Source organism: Cervus elaphus, chromosome 18 (genome assembly GCF_910594005.1).
Source record: "Cervus elaphus chromosome 18, mCerEla1.1, whole genome shotgun sequence".
Classification (NCBI taxonomy): domain Eukaryota; kingdom Metazoa; phylum Chordata; class Mammalia; order Artiodactyla; family Cervidae; genus Cervus; species Cervus elaphus.
This window is the reverse complement of record NC_057832.1, coordinates 74,473,925-74,497,327: the sequence shown is the minus strand read 5'-3', so window position 1 is coordinate 74,497,327 and position 23,403 is coordinate 74,473,925. Positions and strand designations below refer to the sequence as shown.

Sequence of the window (23,403 nt, the reverse complement as noted above, 5' to 3'; positions counted from 1 at the left end):
CCAGTCTGCAGAATTAAGCTGATAAGCGATGACATTGCATTAGGAGGTTACAATAATAGGATCACCTTAAATTAAGCTCCCTGAATGAATAAAATAAACCTATTACTCTGAACTTCACCTCAGCCTTGTAAAATGTCTGGCACATCAGAGGTTCTGGAAAAAAATGTCAAATAGATGACATGAAAAGGCAGTATTTTGATAGCGCAGTAATATTTTTGAGGGTTATCATATATGATTCATTTTTCTTAGTTTAACAAATTTACTTACGTCTCACTTTGTCCTGGACACTATTCTAGGTGGTATAGCTGTGAAGAAAAGATAAAAGATCTTTGTCCTTAAGAATCTTACTTTCAAATTGAGGAGACAGATGATTTTTTTTTTTTAATTATGAGAATGTCAAAGAGAAGAGATAAAGCAGGCAGGGATTTCTGAAACATAGTGGTGGGTGTTAAAATATTAGATAAGGTGGACCATACATGAATTATGAAATTTTATGTTATGTAAAACATAAAAGATTACTATATTTAACACCATTTAATCAGTATAATGCAAAGACCATGTGTGGGGATAGAAGGAAACTGGGTTCCAGGCCTTGCTTTCATTCATAAGTTATTCACTCCTCTGGACTCAGTACATAGCTGTCAGATGTGCATTGTGGACATTTTCATTACAAATCTCTTTCAGCTCTAAAATTCTGTAAGTATTAATGTTTCTTTAATAATGTAGAAGACCCTTCAGGATCTTTCAGTTCCCTGGAATTGTCAATATGAAAATCAATTACTATCAAACACATTTTATTGGTGTTTTCTGGTCATTTGGATTTTGGATAAATAGGAATACTTGCCATATATAGTTGTTGTTCAGTTGCCCAGTTGTGTCCGACTCTTTGTGATCCCACGGACTGTAGCACACCAGGCCTCCCTGTCCCTCACCATCTCCTGAAGTTTGCCCAAGTTCATGTCCGTTGCATCAGTGATGCCATCCAGTCATCTCATCCTCTGATGCCCTCTTCTCCTTCTGCCCTCAATCTTTCCCAGCATCAAGGACTTTTCATAATGAAATCAGGTTGCTGTGGTCTGAATGTTTATGTTCTGCCCAAACTCACATATTGGAATCCTAACACCAGTGTAATGGCATTAGGAGGTGGGGTCTTTGGAAAGTAATTAGGGCATGAGGGTAGATCCCTTCTGAATGGGCCTAATGCCGTCAGAGGTCCCTGGCCCTTTCTGTCACGTGAGGATGTAATGAAATGTCTACAACCCTCACCCAACCAGGCTGGCACCCTGCTCTGGGACTTCCAGCCTCCAGAATGGTGAGAAACAAATTTCTGTTCTTTCTAAGCTATCCCGCGGGTATTTTGTTATAGCTGCCAGGACGGCCTAAGACACAGGTTTTATAAGATGTTCACCAGTTATAAAACTGTCATATTTTTGTAATCATTTTTTTTCTATAATTTCAGGTAAGGCAATTTGACTCCTTCCATTGAAATAAATACAGAGAGAGAGCCATTTATGTAGTATGAGGTGATTATAGTGCATTTTACTACAGTTTAGTAGTGAAAAAACCCAGTTAGAATCACATATTCACTATGACACCAATTTTATGACACAATTCAATATCCTTAGAAATTGTCAGAGGAGATGAAGTTATTCGAAATGCTGAGATTACCTGGTATAAACTAGCCTACAGCCTACTTGTTACAGATCTGTGGCATCTTTATGCTAAAAGCTGGTTTCTAGTCAAAGCTGCTTGACTAGAGCTGCTGCCCTCAGTGTGGTATCTAACTTTACTGAACTCATACAAAGAAATGTGATTTTTGCCACAATGTTCAGATTACACTTTTAACTTGCCAAAACAAAGAGCTCAGCTTTCATGGAGTATAACGTTCCTCTCGATAAACTTGGTATATTCTTCTGTCTCTCTCTCTCTTTTTTTTTTTTTTTTTCTTTTTTGGTGTGTGTAGGAGTTTGATGGGTTAGGGAAGGTTGGGAAAGGTAGAGAATCATGTGGTCCCTGGAGCTCTGTAAGCAATTATTTCCCCTGCTGATAAAAAGTGTTTTGTTGCTATAAAAAGGGGTGTAAGTAGCCACAAAATAGATTTTGATTTGGTTATTGTACTGGAGTTCTGGGAAAACAGACTGTTCTTTTGAATTTCTAAACAATAATAATTTGTTTCAGACATTTGCACTGTTCATGATAAGTAGCACAACTTGATAAGAAATCCTTGCATTGGCAGAGAAGTTGTAGAAAAATCACAACACAGATAATGAGAATAGTTATGTTTAAATTAAATTAAGTGGGCACCAAAGGATAGGAGTAAATAGGGAAGGAGGAAGTAATTGAAACAACAAATAGTCTGAGGCATAGAAATGGAAATGTGTGTAAACTCTGCAAATTTTAAAGTCATTTGGGTGCCATAAGTTATGTTATTAATTTCTCTGGAGTTTTGAATAGGTGCAGCTAATGAGTTAATGAAATGACCATGGAAAGAAATCAACACATGCACTAATATGGGGAAGAACTTTCTTAGCATATGCCACAATGGGACCAAAGGATATTTCCCAGATTCTTGCTACTCAAAGTGTGGTCTGTGGACCAGCAGTATTTAGCATCCTGGGAGAGTGACAGAAATGCAGAACCTCAGCCTGATTCTAGACTGAGAATTCTAGACCTACTGAACCAGAATCTGCAGAATAACGTTGCCAGGTGATATATATGCACACTGAAGTTTAAGAAGCACTGCCCTAGAGTTGTTTTAACAGTTCATTCATTCATTCAGCAAACATTTTGGGGAAGCCCCTTCCATGTGCTAGAAAGGAGAGTAGACAATAGGAATGCATGGTCCCTGCACTCAAGGAACACATAATTAGAGTAGGATAAATAAGATAAATTAAAAATTAGGCTTTGCACTTGGCTCTGGGCTGTCAGGGTGGGGAATGTAGGTAATGCCTCAGGGTTAGCCCGGGGCACACAAGTGTTGGTGGTATGTTTACTGCTAACTGAAGGTAGAAGAGAATGTGTCTAGCCTTGAAACATTGAGTTTTGAGGCACCTGTGGAATCTGCAGGTGGAAATGTCTAATTAACTGGCAGTTGGAGTTGAGAGCAGGGGTCGGCAAACTGTGACTGCGTAGACCAAATCCTGCCTCCTCTTTGTTTGGCAAATAAAATTTCGTTGACATACAGCCAGGCACATTGGTTTACACATTGTTTATGGCTACATTCACCACCCTATGAGGGCAGAGTTGAGTAGGTGCCTCAGAGAGCAGACACCAAGTGGCACCAAAGTCTAAAATACTTTGTCTCAAGCCTTTTACAGGAAAAGTTTGCTGAGTCCTATTTTGAAGCACAGTGGAGAGGTCTGCGTTAGAGACAGCCATGTGGAGTTCACAGCAGCCAAGAGCATAGATGAAGGCCACCCTAGGAGTTGTCAGTGAGAAAAAAGGGGGCAGGATCAGAGCCCTGAGACAGACACTGCTTCAGGTGCTTTGTGTACTCAGGGTAGCTCCCCTGCCTGTCAGATTTTTTCTTTCTTTCCTTTTTGATAAGTTTTTTAGCAGTTTTATTTGTGTGAGTATGTGTATGTGTGTGTGTGATGGGTACCTTGGCACTTGCAAATGTATTAAGCCAAGAAACTTGCATTGGTTCAGTGACCTGTCCTGTAGGTAATTTATGACCCTAATAATTCAGCAGATTCTATAAGGCAACAAATAATGCTTACCTTTCTATGAAAGCTGTGAACAGGTGAAGTGCTCAGGCGTGCCTGACTCTTTGTGATCCCAAGGACTGTAGCCTACCAGGCTCATCCATCCATGGAATTTTCCAGGCAAGAGTACTGGGGTGGGCTGCCATTTCCTTCTCCAGGGGATCTTCCCGACCCAGGGATCGAACCCAGGTCTCCCGCATTGCAGGCAGACGCTTTACCGTCTGAGCCACCAGGGAAGCTATGAAAGCTGTAAGGAACATAATAGTTTGGGCTTAATAACAGAGAGATGTCATCATCTCATGAAATAAAAAGGAAAATTTTCGTTTCCTTCTAACTCTGTCTTGCCTGACTCCTGTGGCTGGCATGGCTGTGCAGAGGTGCTCACAGCTCCTGCAGGGCCCCTGTTCTCTTAATCTGGTCCCCAAACCACATGGCCACAAGCTGACATGTTGTCTGTGCTTCACCAGGCTATTATTCCCCACCGGATACACAGAAGTGTATCAGACAGAGGCGAGCTATGAGGGCAAGCAGGATGCTGCTGGAGCCAGGAAGTAGTTCAAGGCATAAAAAGGGAACTGTGTGTGTGAAGTCTGCCAATGTAAAAGCCATTCAGTGCCAGGAACTCTTATGTACTGCTCAGGAGCTGTGCATGAAACATTTTACATGGAATCACTGAAAACAGTCAAGGACTCAAGCCTCAGTTCTTAGCCCACCTTTATTAGATAAACAATACAGATAGTGTTAAGTCCTGGACTCTGAGCAGAGGCTGAGTTGAGGCGAGGAGGAGCAAAAGAGCACAGGTGGCAGTCAGCCTAGCAGAAATCCTCTGATTACCTTTTTTTCATTCCAGAGCGAAAGTAGTCCTTGTACTCCCCAGTGCCAGACATGGTGTATAGTGCCTTCACAGGCAGCCTCTAGTTTAACATCCCCGTGAACACAATTCAGGTAAAACGGAGCTGCCAAAATTGTTGATTTCGCTTTGAGGTGTAAGGTGCTCACTTCTGAGAAGCCCCAGGAGTCTTTGGATAAATCTATAGTTGCAGATTGCAGTTCTCCATTAGAGGTGCTGATTCCATCTCCATTTCCACAGAACGACTTTGTTTTCAGCCTTTCTCTCCAGTCCTTATGAGGGCCCAAAGCTGTCTGTTCACAATATTGAGTGTTGGGGTTTTCTTACAAGGCCACAGTTCATCTGGGCGTTTGTTTACTCTGGAACCGAGTGGTACCAAACTCTTCATCACATCTCGCCTTCTCAGGGTGAATGAGCCAGTGTTGAAATGCTCAGTTCCTTTGAGCAGCCTCTCCTCCCTCTGCTGCCCCTCCTGGGCCCTCCCCCAACCCCAGTCAGTTATTTCTGTATTTTTGTGACTCTCCACTAGAGGATAAAGTAGAGGATTGATGAGTGGAATGACAGGCATCAGTATTTAGTGAGGACCTGCGCTCATGAACCCTCTCCGGCCCCTGGGGGTAGGTCCTATAGATTTCTCTATTAAAGAGGAAGTAATGGAGATTTCGATGGACACGAGTTTGAGTAAGCTCCGGGAGTTGGTGATGGACAGGGAGACCTGGCGTGCTGCGATTCATGGGGTCGCAAAGAGTCGGACATGACTGAGCGACTGAACTGAGCTGAATGGAGATTTAGAGACATTAAGTCATTCCCTAAAGTTACAGACAGTGCTAGAACTGCTTGAGAACCACACCTCCTGTGTCAGTGGGCTCTTCACCACCACACCCATCACCAAACTTTATACACTAGAGACTGGCGTCCCAGAGCCACCAAACTGTGGCTTCTGAATCTTGCACTTTTTGCCTCTGGAAAGATAGTTATTTGTCATCCCCTTCCCTGTGGTCTAGACACATTGCTAACCAGGGTGGCAGAACCCTGCCATTGTGCATAGCAAGGGCATCCTCCCAAAGGCTTGCCAGTGAGGCTTTGGGCTGGCAACCCGTAGATCTGTGACTGTACCCTTTCTACAACTTTACTATAAAAAATTCTCTTTATTGAAAGAAGTAAAGTCAAATAAATATTAAAGAAACATCAAAGCCAACAGAACAATTTCTAGGATGTGGCAACTTTCCTCGCTACCATCTAACAAACAGCGGGAATCTAGACCCTACTTGGGATAGCAATGGTAATGATGGTTCCCAGGTGTTAACCTGTCAACCAGACTGTCGTGCCACACCTAGATATGCATTTCCTTGGGAGTCTTTCCTTCCTGAAGGGTCTCTTTCTCTTTCCTCTAGTCTCTCGGAGTTGTTCCTTCTGGGCCTTGGAAGAGCTTGTTCTGTCCCACAGTCAGCATCTGGCCCTCTCCCTCCAGCCTCCTGTGTGTCCCGCCTTTCTTTTGCTTCACATCCTGTTTGCAGGGGCATGTCTGCTGTAACCAGAGAGACCACACTGGTCCCATCTTTACTTGTTCTCCAACACCAGAATGTAAATTACTTAAAATTAGACCCAATGCTGGGAGCAGTTAAGTAAATTTCTCCCTCATGGGAGAAAGTGACTGCTTTTAAAACTTATTTTAGAATGACGTTTCTTTATAACACCATTATCTCTTCTTCATACTGTTGAGAATAGTATGAAGAAGAGATAATGGTGAAAGAAAGTATGAAGAAAGGCAATACCTGCCAAAGAATGCTCAAACTACCACACAACTGCACTCATCTCACACACTAGCAAAGTAATGCACAAAATTCTCCAAGCCAGGCTTCAACAGTACATGAACCATGAACTTCCAGATGTTCAAGCTGGATTTAGAAAAGGCAGAGGAACCAGAGATCAAATTGCCAACATCCATTGGATCATCAAAAAAGCAAGAGAGTTCCGGAAAAACATCTACCTTTGTTTATTGACTATGCCAAAGCCTTTGGCTGTGTGGATCACAACAAATTGTGGAAAATTCTTACAGAGATGGGAATACCAGACCATCTGACCTGCCTCCTGAGAAATCTGTATGCAGGTCAAGAAACAATAGTTAGAACTGGACATGAAACAACAGACTGGTTGTAAATCGGGAAAGGAGTACGTCAAGGCTGTATATGGTCACCCTGCTTATTTAACTTATATGCAGAGTACATCATGAGAAATGCTGGGCTGGATGAAGCACCAGCTGGAATCAAGATTGCCGGGAGAAATATCAATAACTTCAGATATGCATATGATACCACACTTATGGCAGAAAGTGAAGAAGAACCAAAGAGCTTCTTGATGAAAGTGAAAGAAGAGAGTGAAAAAGTTGGCTTAAAACTCAGCATTCAGAAAACTAAGATCATGGCATCCAGTCCCATCACTTATGGCAAATAGATGGGGAAACAGTGGAAACAGTGAGAGACTTTATTTTTTGGGGCTCCAAAATCACTGCAGATGGTGACTGTAGCCATGAAATTAAAAGATGCTTGCTCCCTGGAAGAAAAGTTATGACCTAGACAGCCTATTAAAAAGCAGAGACATTACTTTGCCAACAAAGGTCCATCTAGTCAGAACTATGGTTTTTCCAGTAGTCGTGTATGGATGTGAGAGTTGGACTATAAAGAAAGCTGAGCACCAAAGAATTCATGCTTTTAAACTGTGCTATTGGAGAAGACTCTTGAGAGTCCCTTGGACTGCAAGGAGATTCAACTAGTCAATCCTAAGGGAAATCAGTCCTGAATATTCATTGGAAGGACGGATGCTGAAGCTGGAACTCCGATATTTTGGTCTGATGTGAAGGACTCATTTGAAAAGACCCTGATGCTGGGAAAAATTGAAGGCGGGAGAAGAAGAGGACAACAGAGGATGAGATGGTTGGATGGCATCACCAACTCAATGGACATGAGTTTGAGTAAACTCTGGGAGCTGGTGATGGACAGGGAGGCCTGGCATTCTGCAGTCCATGGGGGTCACAAAGAGTCAGACATGACTGAATGACTGAACTGAACTGATCTCTTTTTCAGAGATCTTCAGCAATTCTGGTACAAAGCTTCCTTGGTGAAAATAATGGACATTTTTTAGAGAGAGGAGATTTCTGGATTATTTGTGCCTTTTCCTTATGCCTGATTTCCTAAGATTTCCTGAGATTTTAAGGCAGGTGATGAGAGAGTAGAGTGGTTCTGACCACCCAGGTGAAGATTTGCCATGCCCTATGGTGCAAATAGTGCAGGGCTAATAGAGGTTGACCTGGGAACACATGCCAGGGGCCTGACACTCATGGACTCACTGATCTATTCCTCATAGATCTCCTGTGAGGAAGGAGGTATGCTAAAAAGTCCCAGTTTTGTGGATAAGGAAGTGGAGTACAGAGCAGTGAACTGATTTGCTCAAAGTCTCTCAGCTCATGAGTGGTAGAGATGGGATTTGAACCTAGGCAGTCTGGTTTCAGAGACTGTGCTCATATCCTCTCTTCTATACTTCTTGACACAGAGAGAAGGAAGGCTTTGTCATTGTTCAGTTGCTAAGTTGTGTCAGACTCTGCAGCCCCATGGACTGCAGCACACCAGGCTTTCCTTCATTTTCTCCTGGAGTTTGCTCATATTCATGTCTGTCGAGTCAGTGATGCCATCCAACCATCTCATACTCTGCCGCCCTCTTCTCCTAACATTGCCTTTGCAGATCTTATGGATTCATTGGAAACATTTGCCAATCTAATTTAAGACATACTGTGTTAAATACCACACAGAAACACAAAGTAGGATGCTCTTAAGCCCTGGATATTTTCATGTGGTGTAAAAAGCTATTTTGGGAACTGCCTTCCATCTCAAAAAATTATCAGCCCTTCAGATAATGGAGGAAAATGAAGTAAAATGAGAAGAAGGGTCCTATCCAAGCCATTTTTCCTTGTAATTCACCACTAATCAGGGTCAAATGGCTTTTCTCACACTGATTCCTAACAGCTCTGCCTCTCTCCCCCAGTGGGTTCCTGCTTTTCCAGCAACCAAACATTGTTCCCTGATTACTGTTGCTTCTAAATACATTGTAACAGAGACAGTGTCCTTCAGAAGGATAGAATGCAGTTCTACCTTTAAAAAGATATTGCTAAAAAAGCAAGATCCCAAATGCCAGGTTCCCATCAAGACAGAATAACCTTCTTCAAGTCTTCTCACACTTCCCTGCCTACAAAATGGGCAAAATCAAACTTGCTTCCTCCTGGTCCTCACCTGGTGGGAGTGTTGTGAAGATAAAAGGCAGTAATTGGTATGAAAATGCCCTTAGCTCCATAGATGAAAAGCTCTGTATAATCCCACTATATTATTAAACTGGCTTTATTGGGATTTGGATACAGTTCTGTGGCTCATAGAAGTCAGTCTTTCAGCCAGTAGTAGGGAGTCCCCAAGGCTTTATTCCAGAAAGAGAGTGTTTATAGCAAATACAGTCAGGTTAGCATTATCCAGGTCACAGACAGCCTAGAGTTAGAGAATGGACAGACTTCTATTTGGGAAGCACTTTGGCCATGCTTGATGGTTTCCTGCATTGGGGAACTCCCTATCTCCTGAAGTCACCACTGGAGACCGTTAGAAACAGCTCCCTTGGATTGGTGTTTATTCTGTTTCTCCGCATTCCTGAACTATACAGAACATGTCCATGTCTGGCCCTTTAGCTGTTTGAACACATGCATCAGGCTTACTCAGAGACACTGCTAACACAGCCTCCTTCAGCTACGTTTTGCCTGGTGAGGTTTTGAATCACCTTATTCTGCTCATTCTCTTTCAGATATGTTTTAGCCCATCCCTAACATAGAGTGTGGCCCCCAGAACCACATGACACTCCAGAGAGTCTGACCGAAGCAGACGGCTACTTTGTCATCCTGTTTAGCACAGTCTGAGATCAGAATTTGCTTAGTTACTCTACAATAGCTACTGACATTACACCAATTACAATCTTTACATCTATACATTGTATATACCCTAGCTAGGTTGTGTCTCCCCAATATTAGCAATGATTTTTTAAAAATTCTTGGCCAAAAGTTACATTTATACCTCTTAAATGAAATTTTAGTGAATTTGGTGCCAGCCTATTCAGATTTTTTAAAAATCCCCATTTTACCATCTAATGTGTTATCTGCCCCGTATAGGTAGCAATCCAAGCTTCTGAGTCTCTATTCCAGAAAGGATAAAGAACATACTTTATGCTTTTTTCAAATACATATTTGAAGGTGACCTTTAATTAGATCTCCTACATGGATAATTTTGATTAAAACTGCTCTCATTTTTGGTTAAAATATTCATGAAAATATTGCCTAGGGTAAGGCCAAGAAATATTCTTATATCAACTAATTTGTTTCCTTTCTACATTTCAATCATCAAATTATTAATCTGCCTAGTTGTACTGGTCCCTGTCCTGTGTTTTGTAACCTTGTCCAAAACGCTTTGCAAATACCCTTCTTGTCTGCTTCATTTTCTCTGATATGCCAGTCTTTCTGGAAAGAAATGATTGGCATCACTGTGGCTTGACTTGTTCTTAGTAACGCTGGATGGCTTTTGTGGCACCACCATGACCAACTTCTTTTCCAACCCATCCTATTTTTAATTTCTAGGATCCGTTTTCCAGCTCCACCACCTATATCTTAGAGAATTTTCCTTCTCTCTCTTTAAAATAATCAAGGCATTTGCCTAATTCCTTGCTCTGGTCCCATTCTCATAGATCATGTCTTCTTCCAAGGTCTCTGTCATCAGGGCTGCCATCCCATTTGCAATCCAAAGACTGGTCTCCCTGGCAGAGAAGCCAGTGGCCACTGGGAGAGGAATTGTGCCTCTTTTTGACATGCATCAACATCACACCTTGGATGCCAGTCAGTTACCTCAGACCTTCTTCGATCTCCTTGGTTCCGAGCCTCAGCAAATTCTTTAAAATGCTACTTTTAGTCTTTAAGTGACTCTTATTAAGATGCAAATATCTCTTAGAATATCTCTTTGAAGGGTTATAAAGTTAACATCCTGTGTAGTTTCAGGGGAGGGGTAAGGGTGGGTTTTAAAGGAAGTCATGCTTAACTCGTCGCTTATGGCTGAGCTAAAACATCAGACCTTCCTGAGACACTTTGCCTAGTGCCACTGAATGGAAAACATCCCAAGCCTGGTTCATTTTGGGAGAGCTGCTCCATTTTTGTAATACTGTTGGATAATATGCCATGATAATAATAATCAGCATTAAATGAGCTCTAATTCCATGTCAAGCATTCAGTGCTTCAGTGGATTACATCCTTTTCAGTGGGCTACCTAAATGAACCCTTAAAATAAACTTAACAGGTAGTTGTTATTTCGCCCATTTTATAAATGTAGCAATGGAGGCATTGAGACTTGAGTGGAGTAAGACAGTTTGGTATATATCAGAACCGAGGCTCTTAATCACCTTGTTACACAGCCTCGTTTCTGTCTATGGGATCTACTGGGTAAGATGGACGAGGAAGCTGAAACGCAAGGCCAGTGGGATGGGGAAAGCAGAGCACCAAAGAATTGATGCTTTTGAACTGTGGTGCTAAAGAAGATTCTTGAGAGTCCCTTGGATTGCAAGAAGATCCAACCAGTCCATCCTAAAGGAGATCAGTGCTGAATATTCATTGGAAGGTCTGATGCTGAAGCTGAAATTCCAATACTTTGGCCACCTGATGCGATGAACTGACTCATTGGAAAAGACCCTGATGCTGGGAAAGATTGAAGGCAGGCGGAGAAGGGGACAACAGAGGATGAGATGGTTGGACGGCATCACTGTCTCAATGGACATGAGTTTGAGCAAGCTCTGGGAATTGGTGATGGACAGGGAATCCTGGCATGCTGCAGTCCATGGGGTCGCAAAGAGTCGGACATGACTGAGCGACTGAACTGAGTGGGAATTGGGAGTGTCCATCTGCACATATGACCTGCAGAGAGGGTGAGGGAGGAATGATTCAAGGTGTATGAGAAAGGACTGAGATGTGAGGTGGAATATCATTTCCACAGAAGTGAGTTCCTAGACCACCAGTGTCAGCATCACCCAAGAACTTCACAGAAATACAGATTCTCAGGCCTATCCCAGACCTTCTAAATCCGAAAAGCTGGAGATGGGGCTTGAAATCTGCTTGCTAATAAGCCTTCCAGACGTTTTCGATGCATGCTGAGAATCACTGCTGTGGACCAACTTCTGAAGGTGGTGAGGCTTCTGGTTTTCTCACCGCTGGAATAAAAGTTATAAATCTACACCAATACTTATCTCTTTGATTTTTTAAAGATGATGCTCCACAAGATGTCTGCTTGGATTGAGAGACTAAGTATCATGTTCCTTCCCTACATTCTGTCTAGTCTGTAACCTGAGGCCCATTACTTAGCTCCCGATTCTTAGCCTGTAAAATGTGGTTAATGAAGCCTATTCCCTATTGGGGTAGCCAGAGAAATGTGTAATTAGCAGTTGCAAGGCACCTGGAGCCCAGAGGCACCTATAAATACTGTAGGATAATAACCAGTTTATGACCTTAAATGCTGCCTGCAACTTGATGCATTTAACATTTCTTCTCTGAATTGTAAAGCTGAAAGTTAACTTAATAGTTTAGTATTTGCACTTTTTTTTTCATTCATTCTTTAGCCCCAAATCATGTGTGTATATATGTGTGTGATTCCTTCAGCCTTCCAGAGAAAATGAGTAAAAAAGAAAACATTTAAAAAATCAGGACCTTCTGAAAAACAACTTCTCAAAAGCATGATGTTGGATTGATTGTCAAACAGATTCTTTGATGATTTGGGCAGAAAAGTGAGAAACTGCAGGGGCAGAGATACTAATAGTTGGTGCCAGGGGGAATGCTGGTTCTTTGAGATTCCAAGCTGTGATTATTTAATAACAGTTTATCTTTTCATTTTTATGAACCTTTTCATGTCTGCTCCGCTTTCTAACAGTAACCCTCCTTTTCAGAATCCCAAAAGTCTGAATAATATTTTCTACATGATCATTCTTCGTTCAACTGAAGCAAACCCTTCCTTTTTTAGGCAAGTCTGCTTGTCTTATGTATACACTCATTTTAGATTAGATTTATAATGGTACAGCCTAGTTTGTTTTACTCTAGAATAAAGATTTTTTTTCCTCGCCTTCATCTTAAGCAAATGAATGACCAAAAAAAGACTCAGATGGAGATGCAACAAAATCATTTCTTTTGAGAGGTTGACCAGGGCAGAATTTACATGGAGGATACAAATGTGAGTAGATAAGCAAAGATAATGCATATTAAAGAGGCTTTTATACCAACAGTGTGGTATGGAGAAAATGTTTTTAATTGCCAGATAACTGTAGTTTTTATTTTGGATATTATAAGTTTAATATTTGAGCATAATTACTGTGCAGAGAAAATACCTTCACCCTTTTATTATCGTATCCTGACATTTTAAATTATACACTCGCTATTCCTGAATTAAAAAAAAAAAAAAGAACAGCAGAATAGGGATCATCAGGACCCTAAATCAACTCACTGTTTTATAAAACAAGTCTGAAGTAAACAGGCTTGTGTCTCCTCATGCCTTATGCTGGAGGTCAAATGCTCACAATAGCCTAAAATAACAAGTTGAGACATGTTTTCATAATTGGAAATAAGAAAGAAATTCAGCCATCTGCTAATGGAAAGAAAAGTTTTGCAATAAAGCTAACAGCTGCTGTCATTTCTGAAGAAACATCTCTAAATTTTTCAGAAGACAGTAGTGGTGCTTACGACAGCTAAAAATCATTCGGGGCACCATTAACTAATTATGAATTACCTGGGAAATCGTGTTTGCACTTAGAAAAGCCGAGAGGAATCCTTTTAGAAGTTGGTCTAACTTTACAACTGTCTGGGGTTATTCATTGCAGACTGGAGTGTTTCCTTTCAAGTCCAAATAAGTCGAAGTAAATTGGACAGCGGATTCCCTGTAAGGGAAACAGGGAGGGAGAAAGACGGTGCCCTCCCTTTCCTTGAAAAGCACTAGCTGAACCCAGGAGTGACTCCTGCTTCCCACACGCTTCAGAACTCTCTGCCGAGCTCTTCAGTGAAATGAAATAGAAGCATGTCTGGCAAATGATGAGGCTTGACAGCAAGCAGAAAGGAAGAGTTTAACTCCTCCTCATCTTCCAACGCTGGCATTAAGCCTTCAGATAAGGCAAGAAAAATGGTTCACTGTTGGGACTGCCTGCCCCTCATAATAGAAAATGGCCCAGCCAGAGATATTTTCTCATTTTTCTGATCACCTATCTTCTCGGAGCCTGTCTTTTCTTATCGGGTGTAAATTATTTGTTTGCAACATTTCTGAGATTGCTCTAAGAAGATCAATAGAAATGTGGTGAGGAAAGAGAATATAATTTCACTGCCTTCACTTCTTTGAAAGCTAGGGGTTCTTGCGTTGTGTGTACTTCCTGCCCAGCTCGGTAATAATTAATGTAAACTGTGTGTGTTTAATCTGCAGAAACTTATCAAGAAATAAGTGCTTTTAATCATTGTTTGGATGATCTCAAAGCATTTTAATATTACAGTATTTAATCGGCAAACCTCTGTAATAAAGGAAGCATGTTGTTTGATTGAATTAGGTAATGTAAAGCTTCCTCTTGTGATTTTTAAAATGAGAACTGATTCTTCTGAGAAAAAAAAGAATTTTTTCTTGAGGAATCTAGATTGGTTCCTCTCTTTTCTGTCCTCTCAGAACTTTCAGTATCTGAACTACTCATTTCTCATCTTTCAGTGTCTACTTTCATGTACTGTTCGCTTTTTATGTCCTAACCCAGCCAGATTATAAACTCCTTGAAGGTAAGCATTATCTTTTATCTTTCTTTATTTCTGAAAGTGCCTAAATCAGCAGGTTGTCAGGCAGCTGTAACAAGATTTTCTGTATTTCAGTTCAGTTCAGTTGCTCAGTCATGTCCGACTCTTTGCAACCCCATGCACTGCAGCACACCAGGCTTCCCTGTCCATCACCAACTCCCGGAGCTTACTCAAACTCATGTCCATCGAGTTGGTGATGCCATCCAAACATCTCCTCCTCTGTCGACCCCTTCTCCTCCTGCCTTCAATCTTTCCCAGCATCAGTGTCTTTTTCAATGAGTCACTTCTTTGCATCAGATGGCCAAAGTACTGGAGTTTCAGCTTCAGCATCAGTCCTTCCAATGAATATTCAGCACTGATTTCCTTTAGGATTGACTGGCTGGATCTCCTTGCAGTCCAAGGGACTCTCAAGGGTTTTCTCTAGCATCACAGTTCAAAAGCATCAATTCTTTGGCACTCAGCTTTCTTTATAGTCCAACTCTCACATCCATACATGACTACTGGAAAAACCATAGCTCTGACTAGATGGACCTTTGTTGGCAGCGTATTATCTCTGCTTTTAAATATGCTGTCATAGCTTTTCTTCCAAGGAGAAAGTGTCTTTTAATTTCATGGCTACAGTCACCATCTGCAGTGATTTTGGAGCCCCAAAAAATAGTCTCTCACTGTTTCCACTGTTTCCCCATCTATTTGCCATGAAGTGATGGGACCAGATGCCATGATCTTAGTTTTCTGAATGTTGAACTTTAAGCCAACGTTTCACTCTCCTCTTTCACTTTCATCAAAAGGCTCTGTGGTTCTTCTTCACCTGTCATAAGGGTGGTGTCATCTGCATATCTGAGGTTATTGATATTTCTCCCGGCAATCTTGATTCCAGCTGGTGCTTCATCCAGCCCAGCATTTCTCATGATGTACTCTGCATATAAGTTAAATAAGGAGGGTGACCATATACAGCCTTGACGTACTCCTTTCCCGATTTACAACCAGTCTGTTGTTCCATGTCTAGTTCTCCCTGTTGCTTCTTGACCTGCATACAGATTTCTCAGGAGGCAGGTCAGATGGTCTGGTATTCCCATCTCTGTAAGAATTTTCCACAATTTGTTGTGATCCACACAGCCAAAGGCTTTGGCATAGTCAATAAACAAAGGTAGATGTTTTTCTGGAACTCTCTTGCTTTTTCGATGATCCAATGGATGTTGGCAATTTGATCTCTGGTTCCTCTGCCTTTTCTAAATCCAACTTGAACATCTGTAAGTTCACGGTTCATGTACTACTGAAGCCTGGCTTGGAGAATTTTGTGCATTACTTTGCTAGCGTGGGAGATGAGTGCCATTGTGCGGTAGTTTGAGCATTCTTTGGCTTTGCCTTTCTTTGGGATTGGGATGAAAACTGACCTTTTCCAGTCCTGTGGCCAGTGCTGAGTTTTCCAAATTTGCTGGCATATTGAGTGCAGCACTTTCATAGCATCATCTTTTAGGATTTGAAATAGTTCAACTGGAATTCCCTCACCTCCACTAGCTTTGTTCGTAGTGATGCTTCCTAAGGCCCACTTGACTTCACATTGTCTAACCCATTTTGTCTCTGCCCAGGTCAACAAGCTACAACATGCTGTGCCAGTTCAACAAGGATATGTAAAACTATAGCCAACCATGGAAAATATCACTCACCCTTAGATGGACACCACTATAAGGACTCTCAGGCTTGAGACTAGCAAGAGGGGGAGGTCCAATGCCCCTTGCCATCCCAGTTCAGCAGGAAGTAGGCAGAGAGACCTCAACACCCCTATTCCCAAAGAATTGGGCCTCCCATCTCTTGAGGGGGGAATGTTAGATAGTTAGAATAAGAAAAAGTAGTCCAGAATGGCGGTGGCTAAAAGGCAAAGAAGGGAAAAGCCCATGAAAATAGATCAAAGGAAGGTCAGAGGAACAAAGTGAGGACCTCAGGTAAAACAAACAGGCCTCCTGGCTAGCTCAATTTACATAGGGCAAGCTCAGGGGGAGGAGAAAAAAAAAAAAAAATTGAGGAGCCACTGCTCAGGCTCCAGATTGCTCTGTCTCACGCTGGTCAGAATGGCTGCTATCAAAAAGTCTACAAACAATAAATGCTAGAAAGGATGCAGAGAAAAGGGAATCCTCTTACACTGTTGGTGGGAATGCAAACTAGTACAGCCACCATGGGGAACAGTGTGGAGATTCCTTAAAAAACTGGAAATAGAACTGTCATACAACCCAGCAATCCCACTACTAGGCATACACACTGAGGAAACCAGAATTGAAAGAGACACGTGTACCCCAGTGTTCATTGAAGTACTGTTTACAATAGCTAGGACATGAGCAACCTAGATGTCCATCGGCAGATGAATGGATAAGAAAGCTGTGGTACATATACACAATGGAATATTACTCATTTGTAATAATGCATTCAAGTAAATGCATTCAAATAAATGCATTTGAATCAGTTCTAATGAGGTGGATGAAACTGGAGCCTACTATACAGAGTGAAGAAGTCAGAAAGAAAAACACCAATACTGTATATTAACGCATATATATGGAATTTAGAAAGATGTTAATGATGACCCTATATGCGAGACAGCGAAAGAGACACAGAGATAAAGAACAGACTTTTGGACTCTGTGGGAGAAGGTGAAGGTGGTATGATTTGAGAGAATAGCGTTGAAACATGTGTATTACCATATGTGGAATAGATCGCCAGTCCAGGTTCGATGCATGAGACAGGGCACTCAGGGCCAGTACACTGGGACAACCCTGAGGGATGGGATGGGGAGGGAGGTGGGAGGGGCGTTCAGGATGGAGGACACATGTTCACCCATGGCTGATTCATGTCAGTGTATGGCAAAAACCACTACAATATTGTAAAGTAACTAGCCTCCAATAAAAATAATTAATTTTTAAAAATGAGCCAAAATTGAGCCGGAGGTGGGGGGTGCTTCTCTTCTCACCGTATCTTTTGGGTCGGCCTGCCCTCATGCCTCGAGGATGTCTTTTCCTTTACTTGCCAAATAAAACTGAGCTGTAACATGGAGCTGTAACACTGGTCTGTCTGTCACTTCAAATGTTTGTTGCAGCGACACAGGACCGAGGAAACTAGAGTCCCCTGACATATCACATTTAATGATCTCACCCATTTTTTAAAATTAAAATAGTGAAGTGTACCTTATTCTATTTTAATATCACAAGGTCATCTTGAAATGTAGTGTGTTTGACAATCTGTCTTCTAAAATGACCCTGGCCTTCCTCAGCATGGTGGTCTGCCATCCTGAGCTCTGGAGGTATAAGATGGTTTGGGTGTCACACCTAGTAAGTGTGATTTGAAACAGTGTCACTCCAATGAATGAACTTAATCACAGTGCATAGCGTCAGACTGATTAATTTCTGTGTGGGTATAATTGAGAATTGTACCAACTCTAAGAATCTTCCATGAGTGGAGAACGTCTGAGAGAATGCCTTTCTTAGATGGATATTCATTTATTTATCACAATTCATAAAGGGTTAATGAAGTTGGCTTTTCTAAAACCTGTTTATAAAATTTTATTTTGGTCACTGATTGCCATTCAAGAGACAAACTCATGTTCTTGGATGTTGTTTATGTGTGTGTGCATTTCTGTGTGTATGAAAAACAAAGGAATTGAGTTAGTATCTAGAACATATCATTTAAATTCTTAGAAACCCCATAATTGCAGGTTTTGTGGCATGCGTATCATATGAAGACAAGAAAAATAGCCCACTAAACTTGGAGGCCTTGCTTAGGCTCAGACTACATCACGAAGAATAAATAGGGATGTGTTGGTAATGTTGTTATCATTTTTATTTTTAGAAAAACCCAGAGGGCAGATGAGAGCTTCTTTGCAAGGAGTGAGTTTAGAAGTGGTGTGTAGTATAGCACAGGAAGTTCATTACAGATGTGAAATTATGCAGTACATAGCAAGGGTAAATGTTTATTCATATTCCAAATTTAACCTACCAACATTTAAATGCTGCAGTGAGGTTTGCTGTTTCAGCTTATGGGATTCAAAGTCTCCCTTGATTGTAACAAAGGCACATCTCGGGCAACTCGAAGTATATCCAGGCCCTCTTCTCACCTTTGGACAGCATATTTGATTCCAGTTTATAAAAAGTGAGTCCAAATTCCCTATGAAATTAAATGACCTTCGTCCTCTTCAGGTCTTGTTTCGGGCTGTTTTTGCCTTTCCTTTGGTCTGGGGATGTTAAAGGGTCTCTGTTGGGTCCTGGCGGGGGTAGAAGGCATCCTCCGTTGGGGTGTTGAACAGAAGTTAATGAAGGGACTTTTTTTTTTACAGAAGCATCAGTGAGTGAAGGGAACCAGAGATTCTGAAGCACTCAGGGCTTGCCAGTGGTGGGTAGCCATGAACACTCCCAGGTCTGAAAGGGAAACAGGAAGAGACCGTGTTTCCTACTGGAGCCTGGGGAGGGCTAGAGCCCCAGGAGAGGAGCCTGGACCGTGGTGGTCATGAGGGTCATCCACTGAAGCACCAGAACAGAGAGAGACCAGGAGGAAATGCCCCAGCACTTTGCTCCCTCCTTCCCTTTCCTGCCCAAGACTCCCATTGGCTGAACCTGATTGGAAGCCTTAGGCAAGGGAGACTTAGGACTATAGTTCTGAGATGTTAATCTCCCTACCACACATAGACGCACATACACACACACACAGACCCACACACTCACTGAGGAGACCCCTGGGAGACGCAGAGAGTCCTCCTGTCAGAGAGTCAGTTGTTCCCTTCACACTCAGGATTACCAACACAGTCATTTTTCATTGGATTGGCTGCAGGATGGAGGTGCAAAGGATGGATGAAATCAGAATTCAGGTGGAGACCTGGCTTCTATGATCTGGAAGAAAAAAAAAAAAAACATGAATAGTACAATATGACATACCTCCATAAAAAGAAGAAAATAAACAAACAGCCCCGTGGAGAGGTGGTTCTGAGCACCTGCCCTGGAGTGAAACTGTTCACCTGTGACCCCAGCTTGGCCTCTTACCCGTTGGGCTGCCTGGGGCCAGTTTCTCTCTGAGGCTCTTTTTGCACATTTTATTTTTAATTTTGTTTTTTTTTTAAATCATCTTTGGCTGCACTGGGTCTTCGTTGCAGTGCGTGAGCTTCTCTAGTTGCATTGTGCAGGCTCCCGAGTTATGGTGTGTGGGCTTCGTTGACCCCCTGGCATGTGGAATCTTAGTTCCCTGACCAGGGATCAAATCCATGTCTCCTGCGTTGGAAGGTAGATTCTTAACTACTGGATGACCAGGGAAGTCTTTTTTTTTTTTTTTTTTGCCCCTTTTAAAAGTAAGAATAATGATCATGCCTATCCATGGGTAGGCTGAAGTGAAAAGATAATTGTAAAATTCTTGGCTCAGGACATAGTCAGCAGGAAATACAACTGCTAGCAGCTAACCTGAATCACAGAGAGGAAGGCTCAGTCTTGGTAGTGGTCCTGTCCCAGAAGATATTCTTCCTTTTACAGCTGCAGTCAGAATGTGGGTAAGGATGAGGCATGAGGTCTTTATGTTTATTAAGAGGGGAGTGTGAGCTGCAGTTGGCTGAGAAACACCCACTCTTTCCTCCCTCTTCAGCACTGAGTGAAAGCCTTGTTTATCTCTCAGATGTTGGTAGTCTATGGGACTTAGAAGTAGGATGCAGAGAAAATGATGAAAGGATGGGTGTTAGGTTCCCACCAGGTCAGGGCTGGGTAGGGGTATGTAGAGCAACAGCAAAACGGGGGAGGCCCACCCGGGCTGCGTGAACACATTCTTCACCAGCCTCCCACACCTTGGGTCCTGACCCACTCTTTTCTGAGCCCACAGCCTCCATCACTTCATGTTGGAGCTGCTGTTAAAAGCATTCACAGTCCCTGCTCAGAGAAAAGGACCACTCTTGGGAGAAGAGATGACAGAGTAAGTGAGAGACATACAGAGAATAGCAGATCAAGAAGATACTGGGGTCTCTTGAGGGAAAAAAGATCCCAAAAAGAATCTAAAGATGCAGTTGAGTCCTTTAAGTTAGCTGGCTTTCCGTTATATTTGTGTAGTTTTAAAAAAATAAATACTGGAAGCAAGTTGGATGAACATGAAAATACAGGCAGCCTTGGGAATTCAGGGCAAAATTCTGCTCTAAGAAATTATGGCATGGTTTCATATTCGACCCGGCTCTGATTCTTCCACTGGTATTTTTCTGGCTGATTTCTTCACCCCTGGACTTCTTTCTGGTTTTCCAATTTATGCACCTCAACCCACACCCTCCACCCCAGTCTCCCCAGCCCATGAATAAGCCCGTGGTTACAGAGGCAGCATCTTTTGTACCAGTAATCTCTGGATTTTCAGCAGTAATGGATAAGAGTCAGGGATGAGATGAGTATGTGAGCTGGTGAGAAAAGACCAGATAATAAAAAATAACACTGTGTTATGAGGTTGGCAGCCCTTGACATTTTGAAGATTACCTGGCCTTTGACAACCCATAGATCTGACCACCCTGCCATCAGAAAAGACTAAAATATATTTTTAAAAGCCATATGATAAATAAATTCAATCTCATAATTACTAATTCACCATACAAGATGAGTGTAGAAAAATTTGGCTGATAGAATTGTGGCAATTTGACATCACAAAGTTACAGTGGTGAGGGGCTAGAAACATTCTTCCTATAATTCTATTTTAAAAGAAATTCTGTTTAGAAAATGACCATCAGATTCCATGCTTGTCATGTCTGTGTACCTTAGCTGTAAGAATTAGGGTCAAAGGACTAGACTGGGGGGAGAATGTCAAATGCGGAAATACCCCTCTGGGTATTTCAGGAAGCTCATGCCTTGGTGAAGACAACTGTGTACCCTTATTACTGATACCTTGAGTCATTTACTATGTGTAAAAGATAAGTTATCTAATCAGTGGATACATTTAGAATATTTTTAGTGTAATAGCTTTGAAAATACTGGTGATATAAAATGCATTTAGAAAGCCATCTAGAATTCCATAGGGAGTCTCAGTCGTGGTCAAGATCAAGTCCGCCTTCTTTCCAGAACCTTCTATTCAGTGCATCGGTGCTCATGGAAGTGAAATAGTGGAGTCCTTCCGGCATCCTCTGTCACTCAGAGGGGGACTCGAGGAAAACCTTTTACAGTATAACAAATGAACTCGGAAAACAGAACCAACCCCCAAGCAGCTAACGGTTGCATATGAAAAACCTACAAGCAGCTGCTGCTGAAGGCCCAGCCTCTTGATCCAGCAAATTGTTACTGGTTTGGTATGTGTTCTCTTAGCGCCCAGAGGAACACCCACTTCCTACCAGAGGGTAGGAAACCCTAGACAAGGGAAGCTCCCACCCAGTGCTTGGACTCTGACATTGAGACCAAGGACCTTTCACTCTTATTTAGAGGCCCAGATCTAATCATTTCTGGCTGCTTTCTTTGCTTTTTCCTTTTCTCGTTTTTGAGTTCTGACAGTCAGATCCTGGCCACGCTAGTTACTGATTGGTACGTATCAGAGTTTGCATGTCAGGTAGCGCACACTGTACATTCTAGCTTAAGGATACTTCCCATATGCTCCACTCTTCTTTTTAATCCCATCAGCCAGCTTGTGACTGGCCATGTGGACACTATAGGCAGTGAAGAGGACTTGTCTCGCTTGAACATGGTCCTGAAAAGTACTGATGGCTGCAATAGACATTCTAAAGAAGGATCTGGGTTTTTCTTCCTCTCCTTTGATAGTGGTCATTCAGTTGATCAATTACACAAGCAAGCATTTATTGAGCACCTGGTGTATAACAGAGCTCTTCTTTGGGAGGTGCTGAAGAGAATAAAGCTGCAGAGGAGCCCTGGGGTCTGGGGGGACACTAGGGTGGCTTTCCACTGGATTCACACTGCACTTGTATTTCACCAGAAGCCACAGGGCACCCACTGGGAGTAATCATAGAGGGAGTTCTGCCCTGAGCAGCAAGGGTTAACAGGCCACATGCTTAGAAGAGAAGGTGAGACAGCAGGTCACTGAAGGAATTTCCCTGTGACTCTCTCCTTACCCCTTGACAGGATGCAGGCAATCCTTCCGTTCATAGTCTGCTGGTCCCTCTTGTATCTGCCTATGCATTCATTATAGGCAGGGAAAGACGGCTTTGTTAGGGCCCAGACTCCTTGGAAATGATGAGACACCTTTTGTGAGAAAACACTCCTTTGTCAGAAACACTCAATGTAAAAACGAGGAAGTCTCCTTCCTTCTCAGAACTCTGCAAGGGAAACCAGTGTCCCCATCCTCCCTTTTACCCCCACCTTCCTTCTCTTCCCTATAATGCAGCGCCCAGCGAACTCCTACTTATCCTTCAGTGCCCAGTTCCAATGCAGTCTCCTCTGTGATGGTTTCCTCATTGTTCCCACTCACCCCTGCCAGGGGCATGACACTTGCACACACACACCCCCATAGACACCATTCAAAGATATTCCCTCTGGAAGTGGGAACTGCCTGAAGGAAAGAATGTTCTTCCTCTGTGTGCCCAGCACCGACATGAGCTCAAGAACAGAATGACGGGTAAATATTTATCTGGACAAATGATCTTTTATAACAGCACAGGTGTGTAAATACACTATTTCTCCTTATGCCGGTGCCATTAAGCATAGATAAACAGAAGTCACAAGTACAAACATCTTCAGACAGGATAATGTTAAGGAAAGATTTGTTTTAACGTTTGGCTTCTGATTCTGGTCATGGAGGCAGGAACTTTCACATATTGCGATTAGGAAGACAAATGTGCCACTGTGCAAACAGCAAGAGGATATGACTCTTGTGCCAGCATGCGGACAGCTGTCCCGAGTGTGGTGAAGACAGGCGAGGCTAAATAACAGCAGGGGCTGGGGGCGCGTGGGGGGAGGTGTCTATTCTTCTTGCTCTGTTATGTAATGTAAATACTTTCTCTTCCAGCAAGCATTGGGCCTGCGTGTTGTTTGTCTTAGTCTTAACCCTTTAAT

General features: G+C 42.4%; 1 protein-coding gene and 1 long non-coding RNA gene across 2 annotated transcripts in view; one reads left to right on the top strand and one right to left on the bottom strand.

Moving 5' to 3' along the window:
• The window catches only part of CHN2 (chimerin 2), a 324,197-nt gene that overhangs the window by 113,718 nt on the left and 187,076 nt on the right, over positions 1-23,403 (top strand). The gene's annotated exons all lie outside the window — the stretch shown is intronic.
• LOC122673789 lies at positions 18,687-22,574 on the bottom strand. The gene is made up of 3 exons (XR_006334828.1): positions 22,464-22,574; positions 19,126-19,290; positions 18,687-18,822 (listed from the first exon to the last, which is right to left on the bottom strand). It is a non-coding gene; the product is annotated as an uncharacterized LOC122673789 (long non-coding RNA).